The sequence below is a fragment of the Mustela lutreola genome, chromosome 2 (assembly GCF_030435805.1).
Source record: "Mustela lutreola isolate mMusLut2 chromosome 2, mMusLut2.pri, whole genome shotgun sequence".
NCBI classification, from domain to species: Eukaryota; Metazoa; Chordata; class Mammalia; order Carnivora; family Mustelidae; genus Mustela; species Mustela lutreola.
In genome coordinates, this window is record NC_081291.1 from 204,153,058 (window position 1) to 204,167,994 (window position 14,937).

Consider the following 14,937-nt stretch of genomic DNA (forward strand, 5'->3'; position numbering starts at 1 on the left):
TGATCACAGGGTCCTGGGATCAAGCCCCGAGCAGGGAGCCTGCTTCCCTTCCTCTCTCTCTCTGCCTGCCTCTCTGCCTACTTGTGATCTCTGTCAAATAAACAAATAAAATCTATTTAAAAAAAGAGGAAACTGTGACAAAAAGGATAAAGATGTTTCAGGATAAGTGAGGTCAGTCAAATTTAACATGGAGGAAATTCTCAAAGATGTTTCATGACAATTAAAATTCACAGAATAACATATTAGAAGTTGACCCAACCTTAGAAAGCCTATGGCAATTCACTGAAGCTTAGAAAAAAATGCTCATTCTACTATGTAAGTTATCCAGTGAGAAGAGGAAGGCAAGACTGTTCAAATTACTTCTTTTTATATCTATTGCTTAATATGTAGATATATATTTAGCAAAGAAATAAAATGTTTTAATTCTCAATGTTTTATGGAATTTAATTTAAGATAATAAATAGAAAATTTTCACCAAATCTGTGAAACAGAAACAAACCTTGATCTTGCATCAACCCTTGATGCACAAGCAGGATAAGTAATTGAGAATCAAGTAAAACCAGAGTCAGATACTAACCCAAATTTAATATAATTTCATGGCTAAGCTGCACATAGCTGTTTAGGTAAAATAATTTTCAAAACCATTAAATTATCAATTTTAAATTTTATAATTTTTTAAAGCTCTCTGAAGAAATTCTGTTTAACCAAGAATGTAATTCAATGGTTGTTTGTTTATTTGTTTTTTTTCTAAAATTCTGTGAATACTGTCACTTCTGTTTTAAAGCATACAGACTTAAAATAAGAGAGGATTGAAAATGAGTTATATTCATTATACAGATTTATTTTTTTCAATTATACCTTGGTTTTATAAATAACAATTTAAAAGTAGACATATGATGAGTTTGATGAAATGTGGATTTTTTTTAAAGATTTTATTTATTGATTTGAAAGTGAGACATAGGTTGAAAGAGAGAGCATTAGTGGGGAGGAGAGGGAGAAGTAGACTCCCTGGTGAGCAGGGAGCCAGACATGGTGCTATATCCCAGGACCCTTGAGACCATGACCTGAGCGGAAGGCAGATGCTCAACAGACTGAGGCCACCCAGGCACCCCTTGATGAAATGTTTTAACAGATAAACTTTGTCAAATGTTTAGATACCTACCTTCGACACTCATTTGGTTATTTTCAAATATATTTCTTGTTATTCATTATTAGAATAGAATCGACAAATATTAACTGATGGTAGAATTTTTAGGACTCACGGCTTCTTTTTTAATTATTTTGTGTAGTAGCTAGTCAGATAAGCATGTAAGAATTACTGACCAAATAGAGGAAAGAATAAATAAATTTTACATTGCCAAAACCATCAAAAGAAAAAAAAGAAAGAAAGAAAGTGGGTGGGGGGACAATTAAGTTCCACTAGAAAAATTATGAAGGAAAAGTATTTTGTTTCATGATGTGTCTGCTAAACAGGATCAAGAAAATAATTTTAGTTTTCCATACTGTGAGACTTCCAATTTCTGGCAATTGGAAAAAAATACAGTATCTACTTTCTCATTGTACTATTACAAATGAAACTACATTTATTAAAACAACATATGCATCTACAAAAGTCAAAGACAGAGTCATTCATTCTTAGTAGAATATATGAGTACTTGATTAAAAGAGGTGGCTCAGTGGGTTAAGTGTCCCACTCTTGATCACCCCAGGTCTTGAACTCAAGGTCCTGAGTTCAAGCCCTGTGTTGAGCTCCATGCTGGGCATGGAGCCTACTTAAAAACAAACAAACAAACAAACAAACAAACAAATAATAGAAGAATTAATTTAGAAAGACAAGCTTGTGAGGTCAAATGGTTGCAGACATTTTTTTTTTCTTAAATTAGCAAATTAATTTTCATTATCCAAAAAATGTACTCTCATCTAATGTCAGCCAGAGGTGAATAAATTATAACTAAGAAAAAAATATTAGTTTGAATTAAATTTTTAATTTAAAAATCCTGCACTATTTTGGATCTTTGACAAATATTGTAAGGTTGATGAATATTAGGTATGAAGGCCATTAGGGTTTAGATGTAATTATATAAAAAGTTACAATTACAAATGGGATGGTCCTACATTAGTGTAAGCTGCATTTCAGTTCTTTTTTTTTTTTTAAGATTTTATTTATTTATTTGACAGACAGAGATCACAAGCAGGCAGAGAGGCAGGCAGAGAGAGAGGAGGAAGCAGGATCTCCGCTGAGCAGAGAGCCCAATGTGGGGCTCAATCCCAGGGTCCTGGGACCATGAACTGAGCCGAAGGCAGAGGCTTTAACCCACTGAGCCACCCAGGCACCCCTGCATTTCAGTTCTTATCCTCCTTGAGATTCTTAATCGGAAAAGTGGGGATGTAGGGAAGCATTTAGTGGCATTGTATTTGGAGGAATACCAACTCTCTTCCATTATAATGAAATGTCAGTCTTAGAGCTATTTCCGCCAGGGAAATGGCTTCATACTCATTTGTAATGGCAGCAGGGAACCCAAGTGTGGCCATTCAGACACATGCCACTATCTCAGCGAGAAATAGAATAATACAGCAAGAAGATGTACCATCCTGATAGAACACTGCTCCCTACTAAATTTTTAGAGAAGATATATATCTAATTTCCCAGGGAAAGAACATTATGTTCCTATAAGTAGTATTCTAACCTGAAAAAAGAATAGAGAACTTTATGGAAAGTTAAAATTTAGAATTCAAGACATGCTGTTTGATTAGATTAAACAGGAAAATCTACAATAAGCAGTTGTCAAATGCCTCTTCTAGTTAGAGCCTGGATAAACAAATACAATTTTATGAAATCTTTGAATTTTTTAATAAAACCTTTGAAATTTGATAACAGCTTTATTTTCATGATTTTGCAGATCTCAACTTACATTCAATTGAGAAAATATTTTTTAATAAAAATCACTTTTGAATTTTCCTAATTCATGTTGCTTATGTCATTTCTTATTTTGCAAAATTGTACAGCAGCGGTTTTTAAAGTTGTGTGGATTTTCTTAAGGGTTATGCACAGATGTTGCTATCTCCTTGCTCTGTGAGCATATTTTGATAATTAATTCTTTCCAATATTTTGAAAAGAATAGCTATATTTTTCTTTACCTAAATGTTAATATTATGAAGGGTAGTAGAATGTTTCATTCCAAAATATACCTCTTTGGTATAAGGGTTATTTTGAACTGATCTGAGAAACAGTAGACACAGGAGAAGCTCTGAAACAAGAGTAGACATCATCATCCCTTGTATACAGAAAATTTATATTTATAGAGGATGTGTCTTTGTAAACATGTCTTCCTATCTGTAACAGGAGGGGAAAGATGGTTCTAAATCACATGAGACCATTATCAATAGAAAAGGCATAGAAAAGTCTGCATAGCTAAACTTGCTGTTTTTTACCTTACATTTTCTGATAAGGACATCCTTTTCTCTTTTGTCTTTAGCTGAATATGGTATGTATGTATGCATTTATTATAGGAATCATCTCTTGCTTACAGAGTAATGATTTAAACTGAATACATTTGAGCACAGTAAATATTTGACATGGAAAGTAATTGTATCAGAAGATGTGTCAGAAAAATAACAACTCATCTGACACATAATAACTAGAAAATATTTTTCTGTCTGGTAATTTAAGTGTTACAAATCCTGAGATTGTTATAACGGAACCAAACAGGTAATACCTATAATTAAATCTTACTTGGAAATCATCTGTTAAGAAAATGCTTTGAGATACAAATCATCTATGTATTAAACATGAGTCTTATATTTTACAAAGAATTTAAACAAATATATCAAACAATTAAAGTTAAGTGGCTCTTAATAGAGCTATTAGGTTCAAGGATACGCTAGTCCATGATTTCTCATATACTGGGGTTTTCCATTGCAGTGCCACTCTTGTCATTTATCTACCTGTTGATGTCTTCCTCTGCTAAGTGGATTCTTTCAGAAATGCAGATTTCCAACTTAGCTTCTTTTTAAACTTTTTAAAAAATATTTTTATTTATTTATTTGAGAGAGAGAGAGAATGAGAGAGAACATGAGAGGGGAGAGTCAGAGAGAGAAGCAGACTCCCTACTTAGCAGGGAGCCTGATGTGTGCTTGATCCCAAGACTCCAGGATCATGACCTGAGCCGAAGGCAGTGGTTTAACCAATTGAGCCACCCAGGTGCCCCCCAACTTATCTTTAAATGGTAAAAACCACTGAGGTTTTACTCTTAAGCACAGTCTACTAAGGGTTGCCAATTGCATGAGGTACTATTGACCTGAACCTGGTAATAGCCAAATAGTCAATTCCTGAAACTCCATACTTCTTTCCAATACCACTTCGAGTTCTTCTAAAGTATTAGGCTTCTCTGGGTCCTAGATTTAATCAAATCATAATCGCTAGCACTTTCTCTTCCATGATCTGGGTCTGTCAGACATCTCTCCACTTAAAGAGGTAGGAGAGCCAGGGGACTGTGCTCAGGGTCCAGGAGAACAGCCAGGATACCTGCTCCATCCTCATGCCCCAGAATCCCTGGCAACTGTCCCACCTGAGCCACCACTTGCTCTCTTGAATATGGTATTTAAGCTGGTGGTTTAGAAAATCTCAGAGAGTTACACATTTTTCTGTGGGTATTTACCATGTATACATGAGATATACATGTTAACAAACCTCTCTTTCTCTTGCTAATCTTTCATTACAAGAATCTCAGCCAAGCATTCAGAAGGATAGAGAGAAAATTACTTTCCTCTCCTAAATTATTAAATAACTAAGCAGTAACATGCTTTTTAATTTACAGTGTTCTTTTAAATATACTGTTAATTTTTAGTTTGAAGTCTAATTCTAGTATTATCAACTAATTTTAATAGTCAAGGAAACAGATTTACTGAGTTTTAATTCACCATTATTACATAAAATAAAAATATTTTTCTAAGTTGGAATTTAGTGAAGAATACGTATACCATTTATTATTTATTTATTTATTTATAATAGGTAATTGCTTTTTAATTTTATTTTTCTTGGAGAGAGAAGGAGAGTAGAAGCAGATTAGAGGGAGAATGAGAGAATCTTTCTCTTTTCTTTTTTAAAATTAATTCAATTAGCCAAAATATAAAACATCATTCGTTTCAGATGTAGAGTTCAGTAATTCATCAGTTGCATATAACACCCAGTGCTCATCTCTTCATGTGCCCTTCTTAGGAAAGAGAGAATCAGAAGTGACATTCTTAGATGGCCATAAAATCTGTAGTTCTTGGCATTCATATAAATTCAATCTACATGATATCTGAAAGGATTTTTGAAGGTCACTGATAAATTTCCCAGTAAAACTCCAGAAGAGAGGAATATTTTCTCTCTTACTGTGTAATGCGGTCATCAAATGCCCACTTTACCGTTTTTCTTATTTATAGTAATCTCTGATAATTCTCCATAATTTCTGCTCCTTCATTCATCTTTGTTTATTCTATGTGTGGGAAAGATTGATTTATTTATGACATATTTCAAATATATGTCATCATTTCCACTTAATGTTAGCATCAGTCTATTGCTTTTTCTTTTATTTAAGACTGTTATTGACAATCTAAGTATTTGAGTTCTTATGAAGTAAGTAACAAAAGAAAAAAAAAACAGTTTCTACAGTTTACAAGAACTGTCAAGATCCTGAGAAAGCACACCTTGTAGTTTTGCCTTTTTGAATTTTAGAAAGTAAAAAACATTGTATTCTCTCATTCCCACCCAATAAATGTGTTCTAGAGAAGTAAATCATAACTAGCTTATAAAATTCTGAAATGCTTATCAAGAACTCTAATAAATTAACAAAAAATGTTTATTAGAAATTAAGGAAAGATGTCATAGCAAGAGAACTTTGACGAATGTGTGGCTTTCCTACCAGTCAATTAAGAATGACATAAAATTGTTAAGGTCCATGAGTCTGTTCATATGAGGTGCCTTTCTCTATGTAAATAATGTGTACATTGTTCTATTGAAATTAGTCAATCGTTGCTATTTGAGCAACTTAGGAATACATAAAAAATAAAACTTTGGAAAGAAAGGAAGCAACTCGGAGTACCTCGTCAAAAAAGAAACAACAGGTTGAGAATAGAACCTCTTGCCCTGACCTCAGCAAACCAAGGCTTGGCTGCAATGTCAGCCATTCCGTTTGTTTTTTTGTTTTTTTGTTTTTTTTTAAGATTTTATTTATTTATTTTACAGATACAAACACAAGGGAACAGGGAACACAAGCAGGGGGAGTGAGAGAGGGAGAAGCAGGCTTCCCCCTAAGCAGGAAGCCCAATGCAGGACTCTATCCCAGGACACTGGGATCATGAGTTGAGCTGAAGGCAGCTGCTTAACAGTTGAGCCACCCATGTGCCCAATTTCAGCCATTCCTAAGGATTTGGCTTTTTTCTGAAATTATCTGATCTGCACTGGTGGGGTAATCTGTCTGATAGACATCCCTTCCCCCAAAGAAGTTGACCTTACTTGATATAATCCTTTCTTTATGACTCCCTGCTCCACCCACCTTCTGCTTTAAAAACATATTTTGTACAGGTTCTTGGAGCTTCTTTCTACTTCCTAGACTGGATATTCTTTTATTTGTGAATTGTTGAATACAGTCAATTAAATCTTCAAATTTACTCAGTTGAATTTCGTTTAACAATGTGAAAGAAAACAGACCTTTCTCGAAGTAATTGGATGTTGTAAAGGGAAAAAAGAAAAAAAAAAGAAAATTTTGCTTTTATCCTTCTAGGTTCTTAACTGGGTCTCTGCTACAAGAGATTAAAAGAGAAAAACAAACAAGTGAGTTAACATGTATATCTTATACATGCATGAGAGAAACTCAGAGATTTGTAATTCTAAAGGGTGTTTAGATCTTAGGCTTATATATTATTGTCAACTAAAGAAAAGAGATTTGGGGCTCCTGGGTGGGTAAGGCTATTTGTGGGAAGGTGATAGGGCAAAGTGTGGTAAACAATTTGATAGATTTGTCAAGTGTCTTCTCCATTGATAAATTTCTTATAATGAAGTCATTCTCATCCACCTGGTACCGAGAGAGACACCTTCACAAGTGGAGATTTCCCTTATAAATAAAAATTTCCCTCAAATAAAGAAATCATGGGTTATCTTCAGAATTTTTTGTGTGTCTGCTCTTTCTTAAAATAATCTATTCAGCATAATCTTTATGCCAAAAGGACATATTTTTGAGTGACATACACACATACTTTGGAGATATTGTGGGATTAGTTCCTGACCACTCTAATAAAGCAAATATAAGAAAGTGAGTCAAATGAAAAAAAAAATATTTTTTGGTTTCCCTGCACATATAAAAGTTATGTTTATATAGTACTGTAATCTATTCAGCATGTATAGCATTATGTCTAAATAAATAATATGCATTTCTTAATTAAAATAATTTCTTATTAAAAGTGCTAACCATCATATGAGCTTTCATTGAGTCATAATCTATTTTTTTAAGATATTTATTTGATAAAATGAGAGGTGGGAACAGTAAAGGCAGAGGGAGAAGCAGGCTGCCCACTGAGCAGGGAATCCAATGCGGGCTGAGCAGGGAACCCAGTGTGGGGTTTGATCCCAGGACCCCAGAATCATGACTGGAGCTGAAGGCAGACGCTTAACTGACTAAACCATCCAGGTGCCCAGGGTCATAGACTTTTTGATAGTGGAAGGTCTTGCCCTGATGGTGATGGTGACAGTGACTGCTGAACTTGGGGATAGATGAAGCAATTCCTTAAGACAACAATGAAGTTTGCCACATCCATTGATTATTTTACAAACAATTCTCTGTAGCATATAGTACTATTTGATAGCAATTTATCTACAACAGATCTTTTTTTTTTTAAAAAACTAGAATCCTTCCTCTCAAACCCTGCCACTGCTTTATCAATTAAGTTTATGAAGTATTCTAAATCCTTGTCAACATTTCAACATTCTTCACTGCATCTTCATTAGGTATAGATTCTATCACAAGAAACTGTTTTCTTTGCTCATCCATAAGAAGTAACTCCTCATTTTTTCAAGGTTTATCATGAAATTGCAGCAATTTCATCTTTATGCTCCACTTCTAATTCTAGCTTCTTGCTATTTCCATTACATCAGTGGTTACTTCCTCTATGCAAGTCTTGAACCACTCAAAGCCACCCATGTAGGTGGGAATCAACTTTTTCCAAGCTCTTGTTAATGTTGATATTTACATCTCTGCACATGAACCACATGACATTTTAATGGTGAATCCTTTCCACAAGGTTTTAAATGTACTTTGCCTAAACCCATCAGAGAAATTGTTTCTAGCAGCTAGAGCTTTATGATATGCATTTCTTAAATAATAATACAGCAAGTCAAAAATGACTCCTGGCTCCTTGGGTTGCAGAATGAATATTGTGTTAGTAGGTACTAAAACAACATTAGTCTTGTATATCTCCATCAGTGATCTTGTGTGACCAGGTATACTATCAATGAGCAGTAATCTTTTGAAAAGAATCTTCTTTTTTTTTTTCTAAGCAGTTCTTAACAGTGAGCTTAATATATTTAGTAAACTGTGTTGTAAATAGATGTACTGTCATCCAGACTTTGTTGTTCCATTTCTAGAACATAGGTGGAATTATTGAGTATCATTCTGAAGGGCCCTAGGTTTTTTGGAATGGTATATGAGCATTAACTTCACCTAAAACTTGAAGCCTCTAGAAAGTTAGCCTATCCTTTGAAGCCAGGTATTAAATTTCTCCTTTCTAGCTAAGAAAATCCTAGATGACATCTTCCTCTTATTAATGGCTTTTTCAACTATATTGAAAATCTGTTGTGTAGTGCTGTCTTTATTAATTATCTTACCCAGAATTTCTGGATAACTCAGGGCAGATTCTGCACTTGCTACTTCACCTTGCATTTTTATGTTGTGGAGATGCTTCTTTCCTTGAACATAGTGAAACAATCTCTGCTAACTTCAACATCTCTTTTGCATCTCTTTCCCCTCTCATCCCTCATAGAATTCAAGAGTTCTAGGGTCCTGCTCTGGATTAGGCTTTGGGTAAGGAATATTAAGGATTATTGTGACTGATTTTTTTTTTTTAATTTTTTTTTTTTTAATTTTTTATAAACATATATTTTTATCCCCAGGGGTACAGGTCTGTGAATCACCAGGTTTACACACTTCACAGCACTCACCAAATCACATGCCCTCCCCAATGTCCATAATCCCAACCCCTTCTCCCAAACCCCCTCCCCCCGGCAACCCTCAGTTTGTTTTGTGAGATTAAGAGTCACTTATGGTTTGTCTCCCTCCCAATCCCATCTTGTTTCATTTATTCTTCTTCTACCCACTTAAGCCTCCATGTTGTATCACCACTTCCTCATATCAGGGAGACTGATTTTTTTTTTTAAGATTTTATTTATTTAATTGACAGACAGAGATCACCAGCAGGCAGAGAGGCAGACAGAGAGAGGGGGGGAAGCAGGCTCTCCACTGAGCAGAGAACCCGATGTGGGGCTCGATCCCAGGACCCTGAGATCATGACCTGAGCCGAAGGCAGAGGCTTAACCCACTGAGCCACCCAGGTGCCCCATTGTGACTGATTTTATCTTCTATCCAGACTACTAAAACTTTCCCCATTTCAGCAATAAGGCTGTTTTGCTTTCTTACCATTCACATGTTCATTGAAGTAGCACTTTTCATTTCCTTCAAGACCTTTTCCTTTGCATTCATATATTGGCTAACTGGCTCAGGAGGCTTAGCTTTTGGCCTGTCTGAACGTTCAACATACCTTCCTCACTAAGCTTAATCATTTCTAGCTCTTGATTTAAATTGAGTCCTGAGAGACAATTCCTTTCACTTGAACATGTAGGGGCCAGTATAATGTTATTAATTGGCCAAATTTCCATATTATTTTGTTTCAGGAAGTAGGGAAGCCTGAGAAGGGCCAGTTAGTGGAGCGGCTGGAACACACACATTTATCAATTAATTTTGCTGTCTTATATGGGTGTGGTTCATGGACCCTCAAAACATTTATAAGAGTAATATCAAACATTACTGATCACAGATCACCATAACAAATATAATAATAATGGAAGAGTTTGAAATATTGTGACAATTACCAAAATGTGATACAGAGACATGTGAGCAAATGCTGTTAGAAAAATGGCACCAATTGACTTCCCTAGATGCAAAGTTGCAACAAACTCAATTTGTTAAAAATATATTATCTTTGAAGCTCAGCAAAGTAAATTGCAATAAAACAAGGTATGTATGTATTCTGGTCTCCTATAATATTGTAATAATGGTCTTTTTTATTTGTAGATAAATCTATAGGTATAGACATTATGATTGTCTTTTTCATAGCAACAATTAGAAAACCATCTAAATTTTAGAATTTCTAAAATTTCTAGTTTAGAATTTCTAAACTTTATAAAGTAAAAAATCTAATTTCTGAATAAATTCTTATTCCACATCTATTTTTAAATACATAAAATAACATTTTTATGAAAATTAATCACACCATATGTTCCATATATGTATCTATACTAAATGGTTATTTATGTGGTGGTGTTTCTTTTGGAAAATAGAGTATAGGGGCACCTTGGTGGCTCAGTGGGTTAAGCCTCTGCATTCAGCTCAGGTCATGGTCTCAGGGTCCTGGGATTGAGCCCAACATCAGGCCCTCTGCTTGGCAGGGAGCCTGCTTCCCCCTCTCTCTCTGCCTGTCTCTCTGCCTACTTGTGATCTCTGTCTGTCAAATAAATAAATAAAATCTTAAAAAAAAAGGAAAATAGAGTATAATTGTTATTTAATGAAGTTTGATATTATTTATTCAAGGAAAAATAGTTCTTGGATTGGGGGAGTATAGTGCCTAACATTAGTAGGGCACTCTTCCCAAAGGATTTTGCACAAGAATGAGTTTTATAAGGTGTTAGAAGAGACAAAATAAAACAGGGTGTAATTAGCTAGGAAGTTGTCAGTGAGTGGTCTTGTTGAACTATAGACCCCCAAAATGATTTCTTATTGCATTTTCTTGAGGCATTAACAATTACTGGAACATTCCACCCACCAGACCTGAAGAGCTCTAAAACAGTGAAATACCTGGAAGACCAGGCCCCATGTGTCCTCTCTGTGTCTGTGATTGCCTGCCACCCCCACCCATGACCATGCACTCTCTGCCTTTTCTTTTGCAGGTACTCCTGAAACTTTCCTTGTAAAACTCTAAGAGTCCATATTGCAGGCAGAAAGTACAATTTATAGTATATCAAGCAAACAACTAGTAATCGAGTTCATATTTCAACATTGCCTCTTTTGTACGGGACCCCCCAACTACCTCATCAGATTGTAATTTAAAATGAAGTAACTATTCTTCTATCCTTTTTTCTCATGTTGGGATACTCTAAGTAAAACCTTTAATTGTGATGTTTCCTTTCCCTTCAGAAGCTTTACACCATGTTTATGTGCATGTTTAAATCGCCTTCATTCAAGGGGGTTCTACTTTTAGAATAAGGTTTTTAGAATTCTTAAAGTTGTATTATTTGTTATGTCTTTTTTTTTTTTTTTTATGTGATTTGACCAGGAGATTCTTCAGTGGATACTTAAAAAAAATGTGGATTCTATTTTTCTTGGACGGAATGTTTTAGATATATCTTTTAGAACTATGTATTCTGAAGTATGCTTCAAGTAAAAAGGTGTTCTTGTTGGGAAAACAACAACAACAACAACAACAACAAAAACCTTTAACTGAAGGTACTCCTTTAAAATCAAGCATATCAGAGGATGGGTATGTAGGAGGATGGGTGGAATATATGAAAAGGATCAGGAGCACAATTATTATGATGAGAACTGAGTAATGATGCTTAGAATTGTTGAATCACTATATCATACACCTGAAGCTAATATAACACTGTATGTTAGCTATACCAAAATTAAAATTAAAAAAAAAAGGTTCTGTGAAGTACAACTGTAATGTCGATGTGCATTATTTGAATATTAGCTTTCTAGCACATGAATGAGTGTGTTTACTTGATTACTAAAGAAACATTCACTGAAATAACTGAAATGGTACTATTTCCATTTTAAATCATGTGTTTTTCTACTGACACTTCCACTCTATGTTTTTAAAACTCCATGAGAAATTATATAAACTGTTAAAACAATATCTAATAGCATTCTAAAAAATGGGAAAAAAAAAACTGTCCATAGTCACTTAACATATTTCTTTTGCATAATAGCACTACTATTTAATGATATAATTCTCTATAATTATGTGTAAATTTAAAAGCACTGTGTGGGTTTTTCTACAAAAATATATTAAAATGCTGAGACTGAATACAACCTATGCATTTTATATCTTAAATTTTTAGTGCAACAGCATTTGCATTTGAGCAATAAAAATAATCAACTTAATTTGCCCTCCTAGAGAGCATGGAAGTGGCTTTGATTAGCCTATTGAAAGCTTGTGTTGTTCCCCTTGAGTTTGGTTGCAGGGGGTAGAATTGCCAACATGATGCAGCTCAGTGGGGATCCAGGGTGTCAAGGCAATGCTAAAGTTGACTATATTAAATACAAAGGAAAAGGTCATTGACTGGGAACAAATAAGTTGTTTATGCTGCAGCTGTTTCTATCTTCTGGAAGTAATTTATCCATGCTATTATGTTACAACCATTAATGCATACATTTTTTCTTAATTGTTCATTTGGATATTTTTGCAAATGACCACTGAAAGGATTAAAACAAACAATGCCCAGTGCTTTAGCAGTGTTGTGTTTGCTCTCTCCATCCAGGCTGGAAAATCTCATAATTCATGGGGCATTAGGTGGAATACTTAAGTAAGTCTTATCTAGGTAGCAGGGACTACTAAACCTTAGAATGAGAATTGCACTGACTGTTCCTTAAAACACCAATACCAACAAAAACAATAACAAAAGTATATCAGAAAGGATGAATAAATTCTGAGTATATTAACTGAGGATATTATTTCTTCTAGAAACTCAAAAGTTTTTGAGATATATAAAAATAACCAGCACCAATAAAGGTAAAATTCACAATGTCTTGCATCCAAAGATTATCAGATAAACAAAGAATCAGGGAGATGAGAATTTTCAATCAATGAAAATATATCTAGAATGAACATATGCTATAATTTTCAAAAACATTAGTTATTACAATGTCTATATATTCAAAAGTGTGTATAGATATTTATACACACATACATTATGTTTAAACACAGAAACATACAGAGAGATAAAGAACTAATGATACATATTTCAGTATATGTGGTTTATTTTGTAAATATGGATTTCCTATCTTTGTTCACTAAGTACATCTAGAAACAATAATGACTCAGTAGAAATGAACACACTCAAATCTTATAGCTTGGTTTCTAAATACCATTCTACAATAAAAGCAGCCAAGACTCTATTTGTAGAGATTGGGCATACAAGGTGAGTTTCAATCATTTTATAGTACCAAAAAAAAAAAAATGCTCTCAAAATATAAAGATAAAGGAACACACCAGAGGGACATAGGGATAAAACCTGTAGAGTTACCAAAGGCCAAAATGAGAATAATTGGTGAGACAATATTAATGAAAGTATTAGATTTTAACCTCAAGAATACAATAAATATATATTACTCTATTTTGACATAAGTAAATGAATAAAGAATTGGGAAGAAAAGGCATCTCTTTCTAGATGAAATCTGTATTCATTTGCTAGGACTTCCTTCACAAACTACCACAGACTGGTTGGTTTAAACAATAGAAATGTATTTTCTTACACTTCTGGAAGCTGGAGGTCTGAGAATAAAGTTTGTTTATTGTTCCCCATAGTTCCAGGAGAATCATAAGAAAACAGCACATTCACCCAAAGTTTCATCACTAATGCTCTTCTATTCTCTCAAAGTAATAAAAAATAAGGCAAGTGTGAATCCACAAAATGTAAAGGAAACTGAGGAAGCATGAAGAGCCAATGCAGTATAGTATTGTAAATTAGAACCCTAAATCAAGAAAATGCATGCATGGAAAAACTGGTGAAATATGAACAAACTCTGTTGTTCATATCATTGTATCAGTGCTATCCCAGTTTTAACAAATAGATCACAATTAATGTTATATTGGGAAAACTTGAGTAGCACACTATCTACATGCTACCTTTTAAACTTTCAGCAAATCTAAAAGTATTAAAAAATTAGAAGTTTTTAAAAAAATATTGTCATGATAAGTACAACATAAGGAATACAGTCGGTAATATTGTAGTAATGTAATATGTTGACAGATGGTGAATACACTTATTGTGGTGAGCATTAAGTATAGAATTATCAAATCAGTAGGTTCTACACCTGAAATTAATATAACATCGTATGTCAACTATATTTCAATAATAAATTTAAAAATATTGTAATGAGATGCCTCACATAAATGGGAGAATAACTGATCCTGTTAATTATTGACAAGGACGTTAAGCAACTGCAACTCTTTACCACAAAGGATAGTAGTACATACTGCTATAATTATTTTATAACTACAAAGAATTTCTATTGAAGCTCAATGTATGCACACTCTATGCTTTAGATTTTCAACATAAGCTAAGAATCCAGTGGAAATGCACACAGATCTATATGAAAGGCAAGAAAAATGTTCATAGCTTTTAGAAATGGCAGCTCAAATTAGAGACAACCAAAATTGTTAATCAACAAGTGAAAATAAATATCAAAATATTATAAAGCTAAGAAAAACAGAAATTAGGATTTGTTTACCTTTGAGAGATAGATAGGAAAGGAGTAACAATTTGACAAGGACATCCATGAGCCTTTGGGGTACAGGAAATGTTATATTTTTTGACACAGGTGTTCTTTCTGTGTATGCATGTTAACTTTGCCATTCATATGTATATGTATAATTTTTGAAAATTTAATATGGTATAAATAAATA

The 14,937-nt window shown here is 33.9% G+C and overlaps 1 pseudogene; it reads right to left on the reverse strand.

Moving 5' to 3' along the window:
• Window positions 1-3,827: 3,827 nt before the first annotated feature.
• Window positions 3,828-4,534, reverse strand: LOC131825678 (cytosolic iron-sulfur assembly component 2A-like; annotated as a pseudogene).
• Window positions 4,535-14,937: the final 10,403 nt, after the last annotated feature.